This window comes from Gopherus evgoodei, chromosome 4 (assembly GCF_007399415.2).
Source record: "Gopherus evgoodei ecotype Sinaloan lineage chromosome 4, rGopEvg1_v1.p, whole genome shotgun sequence".
In the NCBI taxonomy this organism is placed as follows: Eukaryota; Metazoa; Chordata; order Testudines; family Testudinidae; genus Gopherus; species Gopherus evgoodei.
In genome coordinates this window covers 106,724,469-106,749,071 of record NC_044325.1, presented here as the reverse complement: position 1 = coordinate 106,749,071, position 24,603 = coordinate 106,724,469, and positions in this window count along the sequence as shown.

The window sequence follows — 24,603 nt, the reverse complement described above, 5'->3', positions numbered from 1 at the left end:
TACGTAGAGATGGGTGTGAAGGAAAAAGTAAAGCAATTGACCTTTACCTGGCTTTTATTATTTTGATCTTTACCAATGAGGTCAGAAATAAAATGAATGCATCCTACATTATGCACAGTTCTGAATCCTGAAATTTGAATGGTATTTGACTTTTCCCCTCTTTCTGAGGATATTCTAAAAATTGGGTCTTTGTTAATTTCTGCATTGTCATTACCATCATCTGTGCTTTAGTCAAGTGAGGGGTAATTACAACAACTAAAAGTGACATACGGAAAAATATCTTTCATCATAGAAAGAAACAAGAAAAACTACAAGGGCATCATGCAAAATACTTGAAACTGTGCTTTGTGAAGCTCTTATTCTTATCAAATCTGAGAAATCACTCTGTCTTTCTTGAGCACATTGGCAATAGAAGTTGTTTTGTTCCATATCACTACCACTCCAGAGCACACCACCAAAGGCTGGTAAACCCTGCAGGATTGGAGTGAAATAAGAAAGGGTAAAATGGAAACAGTTTGCACTAATACAGCATCTTTTATCCAAGGATCTAAAATACTTTACAAATATTAAGACACCCCCCCCCAGGCCTGCAACTTCTAGAGCACAGGCAGATTGCTGTGCCTATAGGGAATGCTGGTAGATACACTGTGGCTTGAGGCATCAATGAGCAAGTTGTTGCAGGATCAGGGCCTAGAGGAAGGGAGGAAAGAGAAAGGCACGGGAGGAGGGCACTGAAAGAAAAATAGAACTCCATGCCAAAAGGCTGCCTCCTTTCAGCTAGACAGGGGCTGATTCCTCAAGCATATGCTGAATGTTAAGGTCAAAAATATAGGAAAACTGAGGATGTGGGAAAACAGGTGCATTTCCCCACGCTTGATGGTCAGATGTCCTCTGACAATCAGGGGAAATGCAGGATCCTGATCTCAGAGAATGGCAGGCAGGCAGAGGAAACTCTCTAGAGCCTGATTCTCATGTTAAACTCCCATTATACCGTTATGTAGGGTAAAGGGGCCTCAAAATAGATGCAAATGTAATTGACTCATACTTTAAGGTCTCTTTATTTTGTCAGAGTGGTGTAGAATAAGTGAGAATCAGGCATGTTGTGTTTATTTTGTTGTATAGTGTATTTATTTGCCATTTTAAAGCCTGCATACACATTAGACTGATATTTGGGGATTATAAAGTATTTTTAAAAATGTGTTTTAAACTGGAAGAAGAACACATTTTCAGTTCCTGGTGAATTTTGGAACCTGGCAAAGGCTGTGTGCCACAGGTAGATCTGCAATGGCAGATACTTTGTTGGATTTTTTATTCAGGAGGTAGCTGGAAACGGGTTTTTTTTTAAGTGAGGTACGGGATTCCTATAATTTTACAGATTTAAATCAAGATGATTTCATGTAAAGGAGAATAAACATCAGTCACAAGCTACCTGGAATGAGGAATATAATCAAGGATATAAAACAATTTAAGAGATATCTAGATTTGTCACCAGAGAAGAAGAGGACTAAGGCCTATGATGAAAAACCAGAAATAGGAAATGAGCTCAACCACAAAAGGGCATGGCTTTGAATGTCTTCTGTTGTGTCAAGTTTGCTGAAATTAAATTCACCCCACGTTACCAGTTCTAGTTATCAGGTTTTAACCAAGAAGCTTGCCACAGGGCAGGGAGTCCAATGCAAGCACCTACAGCAATAACCACATGTGTCTGAAGGGCAGTCTGCTGTGAATGTTAAATTATTTTGCACTTCTATGATGTCTTCTTTCATAGTAAAGACCTAAAATGGTTATTTTTATCTATGTTTCTAAGTTCCATTTAGAAGAATCAGTACAACTAATTCTTATCAGTATTATTGATGGTTGGTCTCAGGAAGATTCTCTCACTTTGTCAGATGAAATGTAACATCTCATTGACCGATTTAAACCATTACCCAGTTACAGCTAAAGAGAGCCTTTCTTTATTACACCAAGTCTGACTTTGGACTCATAAGCCTTGTCTACATTATGTATCTCTACCCTCAACATTTCCCACCATGCAGCTCCATCAGTGGGCGCAAACGTGTAGGCAAAGTGCTAGGATTTAACATGCACAGCTGTAGACAAAACAGTAGCTAATGTGCGTGGGGACATCTGTAGCCTTATCTTTGCTAGATGTCCCCTCCATTGCTACTACCCATGGAGTTGCATCAGTGGTAGCCACTGAGGGAAATTTCCAGGGGGAAAGGCTAATAGAGACATAGAGATAGATTGCAACCCCATTATTCACACTGAATAGTACCCTGAGTACCCCCACTGAAGTCAATTGGCTACTTGTGAAGAAAGGTACTACTCAATATGTGTAAAGGTGTCATAATCTGGCTCAGATGGAAATACAACACAAACTGTGTCTTTGTAGTGGAGTTTAAACAAGACAGACACCATTACAGCAATAACCACCTCATTTTGGAACCTCTTTGACTTCTTTCCCTACTCAAACATCCCAGTTGAACTTTCAATAACAAAGTTAAAATTACCCATTTGGGGCTTCTGTGTATCAAGATGTTGTATGTTGTTTTCATTTTGTACTAAATTATTTCTCTTAAATACACATCTCGGTATAATTATTTCCGGTGTATTTCTTGAAAAGCATTTCTATTAGAAGTCTAAGCATGCAGTTTAATATACACTAGCATTTAATGTGCACTAAGTATCACTGTTGCCACTTCCCAAAAGTTACAGCTTCATGCTAAGCACAGGAAAAAATAAAGATGCAAGAAGCTTGTTTACATATGTCCATTTGACTCTATCTGAAAGTGGCACCAAAGCTGCTCCCTTTTCCTGATGATGTGGCCTGATTTACGTGGCCTCCCAACATCAAAAAGAAGCTGTTTCTGAGAAATATGATAGTTAAACAAATTGTTAATTTTCTGTTATGCTTTAAGGTAACTGTGTTTCCCTTTGACATTTCTATAGAAGCTCTAATTAAGGGGAAATTCCTGTGTATCCTACTGAGATTTCTACAGGGTTCAGAAATAAGGAGCTCATTGTGATGTTTGAAAAATTACATGTTTGTCTGAAGATTGAATAAAAAACGTTTCGGGTGGAGTTTGGCAATCTGGAGTAAAATATATGTACATTTTAAAGAAAACAGTATATTTTACTGTGTGGAACTTCTGAGATTGGAGTATGCTGATGGCATTAATACTAGTCTCAGATGGCTAAAGAGGGATAATCCCCTCCCCCTTGTAAAAGTATCCCAACATGGTGTATGAATTTTACCTTCTTATTAGAGGAAAAAGGAAGAATGAAGGAGAAGGTAGAGAAGGAGAACTGTAGACCACTTGAGAGGATGAAGTAAATCTGACTCTTTCTTGCTTGGCAAATATTTCAGATAAAGAATGTGCGTTACCCTTATTCTATCACAAGGTTTCAGTTCTCCCCTACCATACACCCACCCTTGTATAAATATTTTCAGTGAATAAACAATTTATCCAGTAAGCTACTGCTGTTGGGTCAAGAGTGCAAAGTAGCTACTTTTATTTTTGATCCAGTGACAAATAACTTCAGTTCAGATTTGAATAATGAACTTCTGCTTCACATAGGGTATTCCATATCTGGCCTTAAGTAGAGTACAGAGGAGTTTGTGTCTTATTCCTCTGCATAGTCCACAGATCTGTATAATCAATACAATATGCTATTATCCAAATAGAATATATTAGCCCTTCACAGAGTATAAAGTCAATAAAGTACTTGTTTATGTTACTAACAATTTTATAGCAGAGTTTAATCAACTCAAATTTTGTCCTGTGGACTAGATATCAGCTAGATGATTCCAGTAAACTATGTTTTATTTTCTTCCTACATTTCATTTTCATGCTACATTGTATTAAAAGACATTTTGGACCCTGAAAATCTATCTTTTTAACATCTCATAACTGATTAACCCCTTATCTGATTTACTTAACATCTTACAGAAAATGTCTACCTCAGCCCCCAGCCCTCACATACCAATTTTGCATCTATTATTCAGCATTTTAAGAGGGAAGGGAGACAAAGCCAGGCTTGTAACGGAAACTGAGCTTTAACCTGAACTATGAAGAGCTGACTTTTTCTCCATAAAATGGTTCCAAACCCTCTTTCCCTTACAGAAAACAATTATTTATCTAGAAAGAGGCAGTCTATCCCTATTGGTACTCTGTACAATGAGAGGATTCAGGGCTGGATCTGGGTCATATCTTTCTCTCTGCCAGAGAGAAAAATCTAATTACACTGCAGTGGCCTGGAGAACAAAACTACCGGAACCCACTTTTCAGTCAACTCACACTTAATTCAGTGGTTCCTGGATGTACATACCATAGCATAGGTAACGGCATTTTTTTTGGCTGAGGAGGGATGGGGGGACAATATAGTCCTGTTTTCATCAAATCCCCAGGGTACATGCTAACACCTCTTTGAATATCTGGGATTAGGCTAATATCCATGGACAATTGGCAAGGAGGTTTTACTCACAACTTTAAGTAGGGGCCAGTTGTTTTTCCTGTGTCATGTGGCAATATTAAATTCCAAAAGAACACTTTTACCTATGACTCCTTTTCTTTTTGTATTCACCATGGACTTAATATAATCCTGGAACTAACAAGAAATATAAACATAAATCACTTGTGGTTCCAGAAGGTTACATTACTCTGATAGGGAGCCTCTGACCCTGTGGATGGAAGGCTCAAAAACTCTTGGCTACGTTACAGTTACAAATCACAAAATTCCCATAGAAATAAATATGAGGAGCCAGGAAAGACTGGGGATGGGGAGAAAGCAAGAGAGAACCTTACTACTCTGGGAAGAAGTTCCCAACCCTAGGGAGGAAGCAAGATCTGTAGGTTACAGGGGCAAACTGGGAATCCTATGTCCTAGACATGGAACTATCAAAGACTTGAAGTGTGACCTTGACAAGTTGATTACCTTCTCTGTATCTCAATTTTCCCACCTGTAAAATGGGGATAATGATACTGACCTTCTGTTCAAAGTGCTTTGAGATTTACTGATGAAAAATGCTATATACGAGCTATGTTTTATTATTGTTTGTGAAATTGAGCTCAAAATGTTTACCTACTCCATAGGGATGATATGAGAATTATTTAATATTTGTGATGTGCTTTGACATTAATATTTAATAATACTTATGTAGCACTTTGCATCCACAGATCTCAAAAATGCTGTACAAAGGCAAGTGTGGGGAAGGAGTGGGTTGTAACGTTACCCTTATTTCACAGTCAGAGAACCTGAATTGTGGAGAAATTAAATGATTTGTGCAACATTACACAAGAAGTCAGTAGCAAAGCTAGGACTAGAGCCTAGGTGCCTTGATTCTCAGTCCTATGCTCTAGCCATGAGACCACCTCACGAGAAGGGTTAGATATTAAAGTATTATCTATTGTTCTTTAGTTAGAGTATAAAGATTAAAGGGTAAGATGTAAGATAGATTCAATGCTTAGGTGTATGATTAGATAGATACATACAGAACTCACCCCTTCCCACTCAGTTCTGTCTGAACTCTTGCTTCCGATGATGTTGCTACAGCGTAGAAGTGACTGGATATTTCTCACTAAAATAGAATTCTGATGGAAAAAAATAAGGAAGGGAAGAGTGATGAGTGTTGTAAAATGTTTTCCCTTAAGATTAAGAATAATTCAGGGATAGAATAAGAGAATCTTCCTTCACCCTGCATCAGAACCTGAGTCATGCTTGTCCTTCCTCCAAAATTTCAGGTGAGAAATGAGATTTGCAGTGTAAATCAGCATAGTGCCAGAGAAGCCTCAGAGCTAAGCCATCTGAGAATCTTGCTCACAAGCTGCCAGCACTGCACAAGAAGCTTTAACTGTTATGAGATTCACTAAACAGAGAAAATTTGGCAAAGCCTGCTTACACTGAGAGGGGGATTAACCTGACCTTTTGACCACACAGGCAAAAACCCTGAATTTCATCTACTTATCTGTATGAAGCCTTTTGAGAAAGGAAAATAGGGAAAGATCTCTTGAGATATGTTGAGTGTGTTCTGGCACAAGAGAGCTTAGAAGTTCCTCTGACTTCCATCAACCAGTGAGTTTTATGAGGAGATCTGGCAGTCTGCATCAAACAGCTGTTCAGGCAGTTCCTATGCAGAATAAGCGTCAAGAGTAGTTTTTTGGCTGACAACCGAATGAGTGAGGATTTGTCTCAGAAGGAATAAACAAACATTTCCACAAAGCCCCAAAACTTTGATCACAGGGGAAGAATGATTCCTCTGGTTCAGGAACTAGAGATAAACAAGAATGAAGGTCTAAAGGAGAGGACTCCACTTGGCATTGTTATAAATTGAGACTAAATTAGAGCATTTTTTTGGTCTTCTTTATGAGCTCAATCCATTTTGAGAAACTGTAAACTAAAGCTGTACAAACAGTGTGTTCCCAGTGACTTGTATATTTAGTGGAAAAGGACTGGCAACGTGGTATAGGTAGCATCTCCTCTGACCTACAGTAGAAGTATGAGCGGGCTGGTGTTTGTAAATGTTTTATAATTTTTTTGGGAGCAAAATAAACCTGGAGGCTTTATATGCATTTGTTTTCTCATGCTTTATCTTATCAATATGGATACTCTAACTATTTAAAATGTACCACTGTCTGTGACTAGTGCCCAGTTGACTGACCTGTACGCTGATGCTCTTTAAATATCCACAGGATAGGCAATAAGGTATAGGTGGGTGTAGCACAAATTCTCCAAATCACCAAGCCAACATGCTGCCAGGAACTACCTTTGGGAATGAGAAGGTAGCTCTTTCTTTGCCCTTTCAGTCTTTGGTCTCTGCTTTAACTGCCGACAAGGGTACCAAATTGTGATTGGTGAATTGGTTTTATTGAAATATACTGAGAAAGGCAACTGTAAAACATTAGTCATGATTCATAGATTCATAGACTCTAGGACTGGAAGGGACCTCGAGAGGTCATCGAGTCCAGTCCCCTGCCCTCATGGCAGGACCAAAAACTGTCTAGACCATCCCTGATAGACATTTATCTAACCTACTCTTAAATATCTCCAGAGATGGAGATTCCACAACCTCCCTAGGCAATTTATTCCAGTGTTTAACTACCCTGACAGTTAGGAACTTTTTCCTAATGTCCAACCTAAATCTCCCTTGCTGCAGTTTAAGCCCATTGCTTTTTGTTCTATCCTTAGAGGCTAAGGTGAACAAGTTTTCTCCCTCCTCCTGATGACACCCTTTTAGATGCCTGAAAACTGCTATCATGTCCCCTCTCAGTCTTCTCTTTTTCAAACTAAATAAACCCAATTCTTTCAGCCATCCTTCATAGGTCATGCTCTCAAGACCTTTAATCATTCTTGTTGCTCTTCTCTGGACCCTCTCCAATTTCTCCACATCTTTCTTGAAATGCGGTGCCCAGAACTGGACACAATACTCCAGCTGAGGCCTAACCAGAGCAGAGTAGAGCAGAAGAATAACTTCTCGTGTCTTGTTTAGGACACACCTGTTAATGCATCCCAGAATCACGTTTGTTTTTTTTGCAATAATATCACACTGTTGACTCATATTTAGCTTGTGGTCCACTATGACCCCTAGATCTCTTTCTGCCATACTCCTTCCTAGACAGTCTCTTCCCATTCTGTATGTGTGAAACTGATTGTTCCTTCCTAAGTGGAGCACTTTGCATTTGTCATAATGATGATTATGAAAGTTCAACCCTGTATTTACCTAATTAAAGCGTCAAGTCAAGGCCACTAGTAACAACAACGGTAAATAGCCTTTGTGATAGGACTGAAGCCAGGCTATATAAAAAAAAGTGGTGGTGGAGTTGAAAGGTTGTTAATGTAAAACTAAGTGTTCTTTAAAGTTTCATTCTTGGCCTTACACTTTACAAGAAACTCAGCGATGCTGGCCTCTGCCTAACTTCCCTCTGGGATCTGTTTCTGGCCAATTTTATTTCATCATATGACTAAATATATGAACAGTTCTGGATAAACAGTGATATTGCTGAGAATGGTACAGTCATGCAGGATGTTACAGAGTAATCACTCCTTGTAGAAAGAAAGTAATATCTTTAAAATAAGTTAAGTTTTTAAAAGAACAATTATTGTGTGTGTCATGTTTGTTAAATATGTTGCACAACTTTGCTGGGGACAGTGAAGTCAACTATGTTGGAATGAGTATCTGTATCAGAACTGAAAGGGAAATTGGTGAATTTGGAACTACAAAGACTATTACAGGGAAAAAATGGCCCAGATTTGAAAGTCAATAGAGAGATAGCATCCCAGTCTTGAGAGGTGCATTGAAGGCCTGTCAGAAGGAGTTTTCTATAGGAAAGGTGAAATAAGGAAACAACAACTGAGAAATGGGAAAGGGGAGAAAGCAGAGCATGCCATTTGTGTATGTTATGTATGGAAATCATGTAATACAAATGGTGTCTAAATTATTCTAGGAATAAAGTGATACTGGCAATGTGAGATGAAGGGAATGCATCCCTAAGACTGCTGAGTACTTGAATGAATCCTTAAAGAATTCAGTGTAGAGTTGGGTTCAGTAGTTATAGTACAAAGCTGTTATTTGAAAATTAATTCACTAAACTGAAGGACTAGAATGATTTTCTGGAAATCAAAAAGTGATGCAGAAAACTAAGCTATTTGATTTATATACTAGCTACTTGAGTAGCTCAAACAAAACACTGGAGATATGTGTACATCTAAAAGCTTTCTTATATACATATTGGCCCAATCCGGTAAAACTTCTTTTGACTTCCATGGGAACAGGCTGTTGGTACCAGGAAATATTCTGGCCAGTAAATGTTTTCTCTTGGGTTAGAGAAATACACTGCAAAAAAAGACAGATTTTAAAAAAACGGGAAAGGATAAAGAGAAATATTTTGAAATATATATTTTTTACCAGCTCTCACGGCTACTTAAGAGGTGAACTATCCATTTGGTCTCAGTTTAGTTTAGTTTAGTAAGTAAATGGACATGTGACAAAATCATGAAAATGGCTATGAGTTGACATGGTGAGCATAAAGAGGAGTTTTCATAATGTCTATAAGTACTGCACTTAAATCTTCTAGTTCAGGGCCTGAGCCTGCTCTCATTTAAGTCAATTGGAATTTTGCAACTAACTTTAATGGGAGTAGGTGCAGGCCCTCAGTTAACGTTATTAACTACTATACATCTCTAATGCTAAAAATATTACTATTAGGTAATTAATAGTACTGCTTATAATGCAGTATGTAGAGGAGGACAGTTCTCTGAGCTGGAATTCCAATGCAACTCCTCCTTCATAAGAAAAAACAAAACAAAACAATTCCTGCTACATTTTCAGAAGGCAAATATTGTACCTGATTTTTATTCAACATACATTTTGATTCCCTACCTTCAGCCTCCCACCCCACTCACACAAACAGTGCAGTGCTCCAGCCTGCCTAGGAGAGCATGAAGTCCCTTCACACCGAATGAATGAGGGGGAAACAACCCTTTCATTATGGGTCTTCCACCCTTTGCCTGCCCAAACTCTTTCAGGAAGTGCTCTTAATCTCCTCAAACACTTGTTTAAATAAAGTTGTTTCTCTTGAAGTCTCTCCCAGTATCTGTAGGGATTTATAACGAACTTCCTCCTTGACAGTGACCAGGGACACATGCTGGTCTTGGTTAGATCCTAGATCTTGCAGGTTTGGAAAGACATGAGGAGGGAACAGAGGATGAAGCCATGGGTCTCCACCCAGAATTTACATTTTTTTCATCCATGGCTTAGCTTGGCTGAGCTACTAGGCAACAAGACAACATTAGAAGCTTGTTTTGCTTAAATAACCAAATAAGTCCCCCACATTTTTATCTTCTGGATAACTGACTGAAAGGCCTACCGACCTCAGGCCTTATATAGTTTTTCCCCCCAGAATGAAGCCTCTCAAGTAGCTGAATTCCCAACCTCCACAAAACAAACCAAGATATTAGCCTCTGTGGATAGCCCTAATATAAAATATAAGATATACCATAATTTTGCTACCTACAATAATACTAATGTCCTATATGTGGATTTATATCAATTAGCTGGATTAGTATTCAGGGACCTGGACTTGAAGGGGAGAGATAAAGGAGCTGTTACTGCTAAGGACAAAGTGGACTTGGAAGACGGCATTTTAAAAGTAGCAATAGGAGACAGATAATACCCCTTCTGCTCTAAGGATAACCCCACATACCTGGTACCAATTCGATTATGGCAAGTGGAAGGAAAAGACATGTTAAAGGCTGAAAAATGATATGATTTATGTCTGTTTTCCTGTGTAGTCAGTGTAATGTGCTTAATCATATAATGTACAGTCTAGTGTACCATGATATCTACATTACAGCAGAGATATAATATATAACTTACTACAGTGTACACATAATACTGTAACATGACCAAAAAGCAATCAACAGCCAAAATATCATACATGGAAATGGCATGATATAGTTATGAGTGTTTGCAGTTTAATTATTTTATAAATATATCATACTAAAATATTCACACAATGGGCCAGATTTTCAAAACCTTTTTTGTTTTTTTGTTAAGTGCTTATAATGTATAAGTAAATGAAGATACAGTTTTACACCCACAGTATTTAGTGGACACTGTAAGATGTCTGATCATTTCAGCAGGGTATGATGGCTAAGACCTAGAGTCTACTCACATGCTGAAAGTCAAGCATGTGCATGTTTTTGTAGGATTGGGGCCTATATGGCCTGAGCTGAGCCCACAATTATGAATACAGGCAACTGTGTGTCAGCTCTGTTGAGGACAGGCAGAAAAATAGTCCCAGGATACTCTTATCCACACACTTTAAAATGAAATTCTTCAGCTCTGATTAATAAGGACCTTTCAAAATGACTGTACACTGTATTTACAACTTCTGTTTTTTTCCCTCAGGCTGACAGAGGGTCAGGCACATGCAACTTTAACACACAATAAGAGCATATGAATAACTAGATAACTAACTCAGTACAGAAAGCATTTCTCCCCCCTTTCATCCCTGCAGACAGTTTTTGTCCCTTTGATCCCTGAACAGATCAAACAAAATCCACTAATCAATTATTTCCCTTTTTGTCTTTCAGATGTTGCCACAGACCTTCAAACGGTGATGGCTGAGCACTTCAAGAATTCTTTATTTGTTTACTTTTATAAAACAACTGTTTATAATAAAGGATTTTCTTCTTTCATTTTATTTCTCCCTTCCCCCAAGAAGCATGACTTTTTAAAATGTATTTTTGAAAGTCATAATCTGATAGTTAACATTTTTTCCCCAGCAAAAATTTTGAAAAGAAATTTCAGTAATAATTTCAAATTGAATGATAAAGGGGTGCATGATTCCTTAGTGTGAGATTTTCAAAATCACTTAGCCTTGGCCTAACTCTGCTCCCACTGCACTCACTTGTAAAATGTCCAAGAGGTAGGCCAAGTGCTTTTCAAAATCCCACCTATGATACTTAAGGGACAAAACCACTCCTGTGCAGGTATGCTGGAGATGGTAGTGGAGGGAGCCCTTTCCTTCCAAACATGCATCAGATCAAGCTCTGTACCTAGCAATCAGGAGAGTGAAGAGATCCCAGCTGGCAAGAACGCTATGACATCAAGGGGGTCTTTGGTGCTAGCTAGAGGTGTGGCCAGCCCCTCAGGTGGCTAGCACATATGGCATGGTCTCTTTTATGTGTCAACTTTTCAAATGACCAGTAGAGCGTGCCAGGCAATGTGTAAGCTTCAGCCTGGTCTGAGTCACTCCAGGAAGACTCAGAGGCATGCATGCAAATTGCCACTTGTGTTTACTGGCTTGCAAATATGGGTTTTTAGGACACTGTCACTACATCCTGCTTTTGTAAGTTTGTCCCGAAGTTCATGAGCCACAGAGATAGGATCTGAAAGGCTCACTTCTGACCTTTCTCCTATTGACCTTTGTGCAGCTATTCAGTAACTAGTGTGCTTGCAGGTATTAACTATTTTGTAATTATTACCAATAAAGACTTAAAACTAGACTCTGTCTTTAGGCTCAGCTCTGAGTATGAGGATGCATCTTGGTTTTCCAGGGGGATTCTTGGGAAAGAACAGAGAGATAATTCCTTTGGGGCTTGAGTGTCTGGGAAGATAGTGAAACTATCCTCTGTGACAGAGAATGTAAGGAGAGGAGAAGGCTTAGAAAGATGAATACTAAGTTTGTTTTTGGCCAATTTTGTTTTAATGAAGGGACGGGATATCCACAAAGAAATATCAGACAGACAGGAAGAGATGAGAGTCTGTGCAAAAGGGGACAGGTCATGGTGGAGAGGTGGATTTGGCAGTGGACATCAGACAGGAGATAAACAGAGAATCTGGGAACAGCTGAGATCACCCATAGTCAACACATAACTAACCTATGGAACTCATTGTCAGGGGATGTTGTGATGGCCAAAAGTATAATGGGTTTTTAAAAAAAAGACTAAGTTCAAGGAGGATAATCCTTCAATTGCTATTAGCCAAGACGGTCAGGGCTGCAACTATACGCTCAGGGTGACTCTCAACCTCAAGCCTAGAGTGGAAGATGGGGTGGATCACTCCATAATTGCCCTGATCTGTAGACTCCTCCATAAGCTATGATATGGGCTCCTATCAGGGACAGGATAGGAAGGCAAGATGGACATAGTCTGATACAGTATGGCAGGTCTTATCATTTTATGAGGTAAGTATAGAAGCAAAAATAGAAGAGATCATGGACATATTTCTAGGGAAGACCTAGAGAGAGGGGGAGGCAGGAGGAAGAACCACCACCACCATTGAAGGTAACTGAAGAGGGGGAGGGCTAGCTCCGTGGTTTGAGCATTGGCCTGCTAAGCCCAGCATTGTAAGTTCAATCCTCAAGGGGGGCAACTTAGGAGTCTGGGGCAAAATCAGTACTTGGTCCTGCTAGTGAAGGCAGGGGGCTGGACTTAATGACCTTTCAGGGTCCCTTCCAGCTCTTATATTATAACTCTGCATAAGCCATCAGCAAAACAGGAAGAGAACCAAGAAAGGAGAGTGTCTTGGGAGCCAAAGAAGGAAGGATCTCAAGAAAACTGGTGGTGGATGGTTTCAAAGGCACCAGAGACACAAGGATGAGACTCTGTCTGTTCCAGAATGTGGAAAAGAGCACTGACAAACTTGCTTGTTTCAAATTATGGATTCAACTGGGAATGTTGTCAACTTTTCTGGTCAGTTTTCAAACTGGGTTAAATTGTCCTTGGTTGTTTGCCCAGGTGCAACTTTAGGGAGAGGGAAGACCATGCCAGGGGCCAATCCTTTTTTCATGCAAGGACTGAGCAAGCCCAATGACTGTTTCACCCATCACAAATCATCCCCAAAAGGAAGGATCAGGCCATGACCTCACCCTTTCCCTCCTCACCTGTCTGCAGAGCTGGTCAGCTCCTGAGAGGGTGCCAGGGTGTGTGGTCCCACATAGCCTCTGTATGTGCCAGGGACTAAAAATAATCTGAACACAGATAATAGGATTTGCCATACTGGATTATACCAAAAGTCCATCAGTCCAGTATCTTATTTCTAACAATGGCCAGTACCAAATACCATAGGGAAATGTATAAAAACCCTAAGGTAGGCAGGAGTGGAGTAATCAGTACGTGTCATAAACTATTCCCAGATTTGGACCTTAGCGTCCAAAATATGGGGGTTAGCATGAAAACCTCCAAGTTTAGTTACCAGCTTGGACCTGGTAAAGCTGCCACCACCCAAAAAATTAGAGTGTTTTGGGGCACTCTGGTCCCCCCCCCAAATCTTCCCTGGGGACCCCAAGACCCAAATCCCTTGAGTCTCACAACAAAGGGAAATAAACCTTTTCCCTTCCCCCCTCCAGGTGTTCCTGGAGAGATACACAGAAGCAAGCTCCGTGAATCTAAACAGAGGGATTCCATCCTCTCTATTTCCAGTCCTGGAAACAGAAGTACTTCCCTCTTCACCCAGAGGGTATGCAAAGTCAGGCTAGTAAATCTAACACACACAGATTTTTCCCCCTGACTCCTTCCTCCCACCAATTCCCTGGTGAGTACAGACTCAATTCCCTGGAGTTCCCCCCCCCCAAAGAAAAACTCCAACAGGTCTTAAAAGAAAGCTTTATGTAAAAGAAAGAAAAATACATAAAAATGGTCTCTCTGTATTAAGGTGACAAATACAGGGTCAATTGCTTAAAAGAAATATGAATAAACAGCCTTATTCAAAAAGAATACAATTCAAAACATTCCAGCAACTATACCATGTAAATACAAAAGAAAAAAACAATAACCCCTATTGTTTTATGATCTCTGTATTCACAACTTGGAAACAGAAGATTAGAAAGCAGGAAACAGAAATCCTCTCATAGCTGAGAGAGAGACAGGCAGAAGACCAGAACAAAGAACTCACACACAAACTTCCCTCCACCCAGATTTGAAAAAGTCTTGTTTCCTGATTGGTCCTCTGGTCAGGTGTTTCAGGTTACTCCTTTCCAGGTGAAAGAGACATTAACCCTTAGCTATCTGTTTATGACAGTACGCATGGCTAAAAGAATAAAAACCGGCAGTGACTGAATAATTCTGTCAAAAGCACAATAACTTTACACAAGAATATTGTTAGTTGTCTAAAAGAAATACTGAAATATGTGTTGGCCTCAGCTGCTCCTGTACTCAACCTTTTACTATGTGGGCCCATTCAGTTTTCCTTTCCGATACTATTCTTAGTGCTGGGCATGTTTTTTAAAGACAATATGCTTTTTCACTCTGGAGGTCTTTGGGGCATTTTTCTGGTTTTTGGGGATATTGCTCTGATGTTAGCACCATAAGAACTCCCCATTCTCATGGCTTTCTCTCATTTTTGACCTGCAGCAGTAGCAACAAAAGTGACAATTCATAATCTGAACAGGGACTGCCAGTAAACCAAATTTATGAACACAAGGCCCTTTGATCTGCAGAAATGCCCATGGGTATCACCTTTGATAGAAGGATGAACCAATCATAGTGTTCCTATCTCTGGTTGGACCTATACAGCAGTACCTTTGATGCAGCCTGTCATTCTGCCATGCATTTTTGTAAACAAAGGATTTTTTTAGCATTTTCACTGTAAGGATTGGAGAGTTACGGAAACAGATGAAGAAAAGATCCACTTAATATAGAAGGAAAGAAAATGACCAGAGCAATCCATTACTTCTTAAAGCATTCAGGAACCACATAAAACCATGGATAAATTAAGATTATCCCAGTGGATCAAGAAATGCCCATCAAATTCTCTTGCAGAGCTCCATAAGGTACAGTAATATTGCATAGTATGCAGTTATTATTAATGATATGTATTATACTAGCGACCTTGAGACCCTGGCAGGATCTGGGCCCTATTGCACTAGGTAAGTACACAGACCTTGCCCCAAAGAGCTTACAATTTGAGTTAAGACATGACACAACAGTTGGTATAGCAAATAGTAGGAAATAGTAAAAGAGTTGGAGAGGAGGGAAATGGTGACGAGATCAAGTGTGAACATTAGCTGTGCAGTAGCCTAACCGATTCAAAGTCTGCCTCCTTCTCACCCTCTGATAACTAAGATATAAACACAAAATTAAAGTCCTTACTGGTGGTCTACTTAGCCATTACCCTGAAATTCTCAGAGCCACTCAGTTCTCTCAATGTTTTTGTTATTCTCTTGTATCAGATCAAGGAAGACAGGAGATGCATAATAATCTAAGAATGGCAAAATTGGTGTAGTAACTGAGACTAATGTCAAGAGGACACATCAGAACAAACTATCAATGGATGGATGCACATGAAGAGTTTGACCATTTTAGTGCCAGATTTTACCTGATGTTTGTTTGGGTGTGCAATAGGAGGCATGGGAAGAGGCAGAGAGCTGTTCAGCTGCTCAGGGAGTAGTAAGTGGCACCCCATAAAGAGGTGCAGTCGTGAGATCACTACCTTTGTGTGCCCAGAGGCAATTGGTTTCCCAGTGCTTCCTCTGGGGTGGTGCAGCTCCACACTGTCTCCAACAGCACCCAGAGTTTTTGGAAGAATAATAGATATCCAATTATTCAGGAGTTAGTCACCTCCACCATCTTTGGGCTATACATTGTGGAAAGGAGCAGAGCAGGAACTCCAGAAGAAGGAACAAACTGGTCCAGTCATTCATAGGTTTGTATATGCCAAGATCATATGGAACATAGTCAGCATTAAATGTAACTCTGGTGAGTAGCAGCATGTCCATAAACTGCACATGGAATGTTTTGGAGGATGTTGGAAGTAGTCCTCAACCTGTACTCACTTGTTGGAATAGGAAGATAGTGAGATAAATAGGAAGTGAAACTTTTACTAGGTTGACTGGTCCTATTTCACAGACATAGTATTTCTCAAACACCTATGAACCAACCTTGAGAAAGATCTGAAGATTTTTGAATCTGTAGTGCTGAAATCAGCAAAGAAGAGCATCCCAAGAGGCAAGAGGAAGAAATGGATTTCATATTGGAATGATGCTGGCATAAAAATCATATGAAGGAAAGGAATCAAGTTTGATTTGAATTTGAACAGAACCCTGGAGATGAAGAGGCCTGACTAAACTTGAACAAAATCTCAGAAAAGTTCACTGTGAAAGTAGCTGTGAAAGGCTCAGTCCTCATAGAGAAAAAGTGCTTTATCATATTGTTATTGATGAGGTACTACCCAGGAGATTTTTTTGATTCAAACTTCTCTGTTGCATCTTTCAGATCCTGTATGAGAAAGATCTTTCCGAAGCCAAGGTATTCAGTTAGATTATTTTCAAATTATCTGTGTCTTTCCTGGTGAATGTTCCATCTTGTGCGTTTTGCAACAGCTGTATCCTCATCGTTATATGTGAGCCTGATAATCTTGGTGTAATATTTAGCCTATCCAAACTTTTGAATGTAATATTGTAAGGAAATTGGAAGATTTTTAGATTGGACACTGTATGAGTTGCTGAATTTGTTCTTGAACTTCATGGCCTGATATGATTATTGTGAGAGAGGACAACAACCACACAGACTGTAAGGCCAGAAGGGATCATTAGATCGTTTAGTCTGATCTCCTGCATAACACAGGCCCAAACCACCACACGGAACCCAAAGTTACCCTGCCTGCAGCCAGAATCAGCCACCACTTCTTCTGCAAGCCATTTAATTAATTATGGGGGTGTGAAGAGAAAGCCAAGCTGGTGCAGCTTCACAGCAGGAACTGTGAGTAGGAATAATCTTTTCCCCCACGCCAGTCCCATAGCAGGAAGAGTGAGGGGAGCCCACATTACAGCTGCCACTCCTCCCCCTTTTGGGAGCAAAGAGGAAGAGCCCTACTGGCCTGGAGAGTGGGCAAGGATCCACATGCCGCTCTTCCAGGCCAGGGTTTGGGGAAAGGTGAATGTCCTGGCAGCCCTGGCCCTCAGGGCTAAGGACAGTAAAGATCTCAGCAATGCTGCTCCCATGGCTGGGGGACAGAGAGGAAGACTGAATATCTACATGGTGACTCTTCCCCAAGCCTGAGGGCTAGTGATGAAGAGAAGGCAGTCATGGCAGCAGGCAGCCATTGCAGCAGGCACCACTGTTACATAGCAACACTGAGAAGCCTGCAAAGAGGAAATGAAGGGGAAGGGGATGAATTGATTGGATGGAGTGGGCCGAAAGAGGTTAAATATATTTGATGGGACGGGGTGGTTGAACTCTGCTGGATTAAAGCAGTCTGGGATCCTAGATACAACCCACATAGGGGCCCCCCTTTGCCCCACCTCCATGCTGTGCCCCCACCTCTCCTTGGGGATCGCATTGGTACAGGCAGTGGACACAATTTTGTCTGCTTGGCTTGTGGGAGACCTGCCAATGCTCCTCTTTGAGCAGGCCTGGCCACCAGTGTCCTTGGCTCACTGCTTTCTGTCCTTCGGTGGGCAGAGGTCTCGTCCCAGAGGAGAGATGACTCAGACCCCCGCTCACTCTAGCAGAGGACTCTGTGGGTACATCTAGTCTGCTAAAGAAAAAATTAAATGGCAGTGTCTCAGAGTCTGGGTCTACAGACTTGAGTTTGTGTGGCTTCGGCTATGGTGCTAAAAATAGCAGAGCAGACATTCCCACTAGGACTGGAGCTCGGATTCTGAAACCCAGAGAGGGGGCTGGGTCTCATAGCCTGAGCAGGATTAAGCTTTAAGCTACACTGTTTCTTTTAGCTGTGTTGCAGGAGCCTTGTGAGCCCCAGGCTCTAAGACTCACTGTCACAGCCTTTTTTTGGCAGTGCAGGCATATCCTTTGTGTGTGAATCCTTACTAACAACATCTCAGCACAGTCATGACGAGCTGGTGGTAGGGAGGGCCACCTCCCTTAAAGCTTTCTGTTGAAGTGGTGTCAATGAGACTCTTCACAAGCAGCAGGTTTCTGAATAAAGATGAGGAGGGCTGTTCATGTTTCTGGCTGTTTTAGGCTGTCTGCAGACTCAGGAAGATATTAGTTACACCCTGTTACAAACACTCCTTTGCAACCAGGAGGGCTAATATATTTTCTTTTTAATGAAAGTTGAGATTCTGGTGTCATCATGTGATCCAGCAGCAGAGGCCCTAGATAGGTCTATAGTGCCTAATACTTACGATGGCTCTGGATAAAGTTACTAAATGAAGTGGAAGAAAAGAGGCGAATTGATCTGATGAGATAAAAGAGGATAATTAGGTTTGGTGAAGCAGGGGAAAGTAGGTGAATTGATTTAGGAGGGGAGGAATTGATGTAATGCGGTGAGGGGAGGGGAATTGTGGGAATTTCTGTAGATTTAGTTGAAAGAAGCCCTGTAATGCCATTTGTTATTATTTGTTCCATAAATTGAGGTAGACCCCGTAATATGCTAGTCACGTTCCAAACACAAAGGGTGTCACAATCCCTGCCCCAAAGAGTTTACAATTCAAGAAGACAAAAGGTAAGTCTACACTTTACTCAGAGGTGTGATTCAGTGTCAGCTCAGGTAGACAATATCATGCTAGCTTTAATCTAGCTAGAACAGCTAAAAATAGCAATGATGACACAGTGGCATGGGCTGTACAAGGCTGGCCGGAATGCTGGGTGCCTGTTCATATTGCCAGCCCCCACTGAAGTCCATGCTGTTGCATCTTCACTGCGATTTTTAGCCAAGTCAGCTAGATGAATGGTGGCATGGGTAGGCATATCCCAGCTGCAATCACTCTTCTGACTGACATCAAGACACACACTAAAGATAGATGGAGGGTGAGATATATGACCCAAGTAAAGTGATCTGGTGAGGATGGCCACCTGTTTTATTAGTTCCTTAAAAAAAATAAGATAAACACATTATCTATCCCTTCCTAATTCCCCACTTCAACCCCTTTTCCTAACCCCACACCAATTTCAAGATTCAGTACTAGCATCCATATGCTCCTCTACCTTAATGTTCAATGCTCTTCACCCCACTTTGACATGTTCATTTAGATAAACAAAACAAATAGGTGGAGGATTTAGTCAGTTAGCATTCTGTTGGTGTCATGGAAGAACTTCAGGAAGTGTTTAAATAAGGAGACGCTAATGGCTTTGTAGACCAACTCAAGGAAGATGGTCTTACGGTTAATGCACTGGACTGCAACTTTGGAGAACTGGCTTCAATTACAGGCTCTGCCACAGATTCCCTTGGGAAAATCACTTAATCTTTCTGTGCCCCGATTCCCCATCTGTAAAATGGTGAAAATAATACTTCCTTTCTCCCATTCTTTGTCTCTGTTGTCTATTTAGATTGTAAACTCTTTGGGGCAAGGATAGCCTCTTACTATGTATGTGACAGCACCTAGCACAACGGGGCCCTGATCTCAGTTGTGGCCTCTGAACACTACTGTAATAGTAGTAATCATTACTGTAATAATAGTAATCATCACTAGGAAGGATGTCTTATGCATTATTGCTATTGTACCAAAAGAGAAATCTATTTCTGCTACTAAAGAATTTGGTAATTTTTTTTTTTAGAATAGCTTTTTTTAAAAATAAACTTCCTCTAAAACACAGTCACACAGTATTAGTTACCTTTAAGAGCTACAAAGTAATCTCATTGCTCTGAAGCATGTGGTGTTTTCCCTATTGTTTATATATTCTGATCGTTCACTTACCACAAACAGGAAAAAGTAAATCTCTTCTTCCAGTTCAGTGATCCCGGCTTTTCTCCCCACAGAGTTTTAGAAGTCCACTTCATATATTGTATGTCCTACTTTGATAAGAAAGAAATACTATTGATATTTTTATTTCAGTTTGATAAAAAGCATGTTTGTTTTCGTTCATAGATTTAAAGCCCAAAATGGACCAGTACTGTAAATAAAACATGCAATCTCATTTTAAAAATTTATTACAAGGAATTTTGTTTATGATTTCATGTTCTCCAGTAATAATTAATTGGAGGTCTTCACTGGTCCCTATAGACCAACTATCATTCAAAATGCACTAAAGGATGATCAACAGAGCATATCTTGAGCAGTGAAAGTAACTATATGTGTTTTTGCTACCAGTTTAACATACATTTTTAAAAAACCAAGTCATTTTACAATGTGTGTGTTTTTGCAAACACTAAGAAAAAATAAACTTAATTTCTCTGTTTTGAAGTGTTTAAAGATTTTTCATTTTATATGTAATCATTAATAAATACGTATATTGCTATGCACTTTTACAGTGCCTTCTTTTGCAGGATCTAGGAAAGTTACAAGCATTAATTAATTCATTACAGTTATTTTTAACAACACATTAAAAGAAGCTCATCTGCTACTCTGGGCACTTTTGACATTATTTAAAGTAACAATATAACAAAACAAAACCTGCAGCAAAAACTGCAACCCCAAACAGAGTCTGACAGGTGGCACTTACCCCAGCAAACCTCCACCCCCGATAAATCCACATCAGATCCCAACTTCTTTAGCTGGCAGAGCAGAAAGATAGGCCTTGCAGCATTAATTAAACCATGTAACAGCCTTGTGGGTGGGGAAGTACCTCATTTTACAGAGGAGGAAACTGAACTCGGGGGGAAATTATGTGACTCACCAAAGAGAACTCTACCAATAGAACTTCGAACTGCTTACTCAAGACTGTTTTGATCACTATGCAGCACTCGCTCTGACACACAGCACATGTTACTTACACGATTAAAAAAAAATTTTTTTTGATGTCACAACAAAAATAAAATAATGATGGACTCTATTAAGCAATGCAAGCAATGTAATCCCTCCCTTCAAGACCCCAAGTTAATTTTGCATTGTGTAAAACAACATTTTCTTTGATCAGTTTTACATTTGTTGCCTTTTCATTGATTGTCTCCTGGTTGCTGTACAAAGGGAAAAGGTAAATAGGAGTATTCTGTTGACCTTCTCCAGACCATAAATTATTTTATGTGTCTACCCATATTCGTCACCTCTTATTGGCCTCAGCTGTCATTTTTTTTAAATCTCTCCTTGTATGGAAGTTTTCCCACTCATTGATTTCATTACCGTTTTCTGGATCTTTTCTCTCTCTGCGGTATCCTATTTGGGATTATGTAATGAAGCTAATCAGAGTATCCATGGTAAGTGTGTGCCAATATAGATGACTGAATTGGAATTAGGACATTTTCAGCATTATTTTCTCTCTCTTTCTGAATGCAGCCTAACATTTTGTTTGAAATTTGGATACCAGTCATCTTTTAAAAGTAGCAACATTAATCCCAACCACTTTTTACTATGATTTGTTCCAGGCTAAACTATTCATTCTCACTAGGAGAGGGTTATTAAGAGAAAAAATTGGGCACCTTTTTTCTTCCCTCATCCTCAATGTGGACAGGCTACTATTCTGTAAGGATGTAGGATGTGGCTGTAGAGGCAAAAGGTCACCTTCCATCTTGGAAGGCAGGGCTTTCTGGGCAGGAGGGACAGAACAGCAAACCACAGATTTCCACAGGCTCTGGTTACTGTAATATTCGAACAAGGGAATAATGTAACTGTTAAATACAAGCTGTCATTGCTTTAATACAAAGACCAGCACATTCCCTGCTCTCCCCCACCTGCTGACACCCACAGAAGTGTCCAGTTTCTAATCTATATCAGAATTTCCCACTCACCAGTGACTTAAAGAGGAGATAAAGTAGATAAAAGTAATAACCCCAATCTTGATATAGGCCACAAGTCCAGGCTTCTCATCCTGGATCTTGCTGAAGCGCAACAAGATGGTTAATGACCATAACTGGTTTTACATCTCATGCCAAAGCCCTTGCAAAAGCATATGCCCCCTAACACTGTGCAGGTCAGTGGCTCACTACTGAGTCAGGTGAAAGAGTGACAAATGTTGAAACTCTAAAGCCAAACAAAAAACATCTAAACATAGGACACAGTCTAAAATGTTCTTGACCTCTGCAGTGTGGTTTGTGGGATCCTAGGAGTTAATGTAGGCTTTAGGAGACATTTTGGAGAACTGTACAGATGTTCAGGTAAGTGATTTGTAGAACTCAAAGAGCAAACTGCTAAAATTTACTCAGGTTAGCCACACATTTAAATTGATTGCGCTCTGTATTTATTCAGCCAACCTGAATTGTATATTGTGTATTTAATAGTGATTTAAACAGGTTTACTTAAAGAAATAGTCTTATAGATAAATAATACCTGTTTTACAAGCTTCCATTGAAGATTACTTAAAAAACCAAGCTATTCACTATCTGGCCTGATTCTGCAGGGTACTTAAGCACATGCATAAGTTAAGTGTGTGAGTAGCCTCACAGATTTAAAAGGGACTACTCAAGTGCTTTAAGTTAACTATGTCGTCATGTACTCTGCTTAATTTAGTGCTGGTGAAAGGCTGGACTGAGAGCACTAGAAGCTCAAACAAAGGGTCCAGGAGCAGTAGTGCAAGTTTCTTCACAGTGCACCATCCATGTGCCTCTGTCTTGATCTCTAGTGACAAGGATGAGAGGGCTATGTAGCCTTCGTAACTCCAGTCAGTCCTTGGCCTCTGGGCTGCGAAATCTAACCAGGTAAGAGCTAGTTTGTTCTAAAAGGGAAAGTGGCTGTTGAGATGGGTAATCAGAGTAATAGGAATTGGATGGAGTTCAGCTCATTTGTTTCTATATCTAGATGGCCATTAGATGATGACAACTTTCAGTCAATAATGACTTGGTTTAAATTTGAATCACTGACTTACAAGTAAAGGGACTGCGTGTCATATGAGCCAACCAGTCCCATCAATTTTAAATGTCTTGATTTTTGTTAGGTGTCACAACCTTAATATTAATCTGAATAATGTTTTGTTATCCATAACCTTAAATCTAACTTTTGACTAAATAAACAGAAGCAGAAGCTCAAATACAGTATTCAACAATTGATCTAATTTATTGCAATAAAATTAAATATTTGACGTTAGATAACTTATTAGCAAGTCGGTGCTTATGCTACAAGGTACATAACGGTTGATTGTACCACATCAGCATTAGAAATTACCCCAAACACTATAAAGCTCAAAGATATTCTGCATGGAGTGTATAAACCCTACTAAGCAATAGAATTTTCTCCTTAATGACTAATTACACTCCATTTTCTGAACTCACATAATTTAATTATTTAAGAAGCTTGCAATACACTACAAAGCAGGGATATTCATAGTTCCAATTTTGCATTATCTTTGAAGTGTGGCCACTTTAAAAAAATGAAAAATATTACACTGAAATAGATGAAAACATGTTGCAAAGACGACTCTACTTGCTCTAATCCTTGCCCATGAAAACAAAAATAAGAGAATAAAACAAAATATACCAACATTTTTACCATGAATTTTATTAGCCTGTCCAGTGTATGAAGATGAACAGCAAATGTCCTCAAGGACACTACAGCATCATAATGTACACTGGGAAATATTAGAATATTAGAATGTCTTTATAAGATACGTTTCATGAATGCATGTGTGATACAACATAGTAAAGTTAACATCCCTTTGTTTTCATTTTGATGTGCAATTGCAGGTAGGACAATTTTATTATATTCATGTGCCTGTTCCCTAAAAGTTGATGTGCAGAAATAGTGGGCATTTTATCTTCATTTCTATTTCTTGCTTTAATATATCTTACCTATCAAATGATGCAATGTTAAAGTTTCTGCCATGCTGGCTGAAGGTCACTAAAAGCTATCCTAGGATCAATGTCATATTATTTGGGAACATAAGTCGTACTGAATGCACTGTCTATAGATTTACAATGCAACTTGCATTTTCTACAATATTAATGTAAAATATATACACAGTGGTAGCCATTCACTTAAATTTCAAAATGTTAAGCACATAATTGTAGTTCAGTATACAACAGTAGGGATTCCTGAGGGCATCTTTCCATTTAAAAATATGGCAATTAATTTAGATACCTCTCTTCACTCCCTAGTGAAAGACATGCAGGTCACAAAACGATCAAATTGATATTGTAAGTTTTCACTGATCAGAAATAGAGTCACACTGTGTGGAAGGAGTTAGCTGAATATTTTCTCTTAGCCTAATGCTGATTTTCACCAATATTAGTGAATGCCACACTCTTTTGACTTATATCAGATATATGACCATCCTATTCATTCTGTTTTAGCCTGGTGAATCAAAACATATAGAAACTTCACTCCAGCACCTATC